Genomic DNA, 1,106 nt, shown 5'->3' on the forward strand with positions numbered 1-1,106 from the left:
ACAATATTCTAAAAGTCCAAATATCTACACAACTTCTAAGGAATAGTGAGTTGAAGACCTGCAGCGAGAATTTCTTTTAGCCCGGCGGAGCAGTGGTTAGGCTTGATCACACTGCACTGCGAGGCCAGCTGCAGCAGAACAAAGCACCTTACGTGTGTCAAGTGAAATAAAGAATACTTGTAAGTGATAAGTGAAGCATAAATACATAGCACGAACATACAAAAAATAATATAAAATAAAAAACATAATAACCTGCAATTATAGTACCTTCAGGGAGGTTGGGTTAATGAAGCAGCTAGCAACTCAAGTTACTGCATACAGTTAAAATGCTTTTTGTGGTTACCCATAAATGTTTTCATGGACTATTTGGGCCATTATGCGTGTGGGAGGGAACATAACGGGTAAAATCCTTCCTCGAGAGAAGCACAGATGCCAAACCACGCAGGCGGCCCGCGAGAGCCATTAATCTACGAGGAGCTGTAAGGGAGATTGACAGTCCGATCTCACGGAAACTGCCGGGGAGAATCAGCGGCCTTTTGGAAGCTGCCCGGGGAGGAGGCGCCTACAAAGGCTTCTTGGGAGGACAGCCAACGTCTTACATGAGCTCATCTGGGGGAGCCGCCAGCGTAAAACACACGAAGGCTCGAGGAATACTCTCCTATGGGAAGCACCTGCAAGAATCTCGTGCCTACAGAACTTGCGTAATAGATGAAGTTATTCAACTGAACCTCCCCATGGGGACAACTAACCAGGCTATCTGTGAAGACGAGAGAGAGGGGCAGAAATAACAGCACTCAACCCGAACTATACTATAAAGTCCACAGTAAAGGAGAGACGGTGAATCATCCGTACTGCCGAGTTCTTTTGCTGTTCTAGCCATCGGCGTCGCGGGGGACTTCTCTCGTGTCTCTGGGTGGTGATCGGAAAGCTATGAACACGAACCGAGGATGATCTGGTGACCACAATCTGATGCAGATTTGATCGTCGTCTGACATAGATTTGCCCCATGACTGACCTAATGGCTGATTCATAACGACCCGAAGCGTAGGCAGCAGGCGGGCTGAGTAGAAGGGCGGGCGAGAGGGAGCATGGGTAAATAATACGGG

General features: G+C 47.8%; 1 protein-coding gene across 1 annotated transcript in view; it reads right to left on the reverse strand.

Annotated features, from left to right (window-relative positions):
• LOC119590634 overlaps positions 1-1,106 on the reverse strand; it is a gene marked incomplete at its 5' end in the record, with an annotated part of 133,180 nt that overhangs the window by 16,432 nt on the left and 115,642 nt on the right.

The sequence above is a fragment of the Penaeus monodon genome, chromosome 27 (genome assembly GCF_015228065.2).
Source record: "Penaeus monodon isolate SGIC_2016 chromosome 27, NSTDA_Pmon_1, whole genome shotgun sequence".
NCBI lineage: Eukaryota > Metazoa > Arthropoda > Malacostraca > Decapoda > Penaeidae > Penaeus > Penaeus monodon.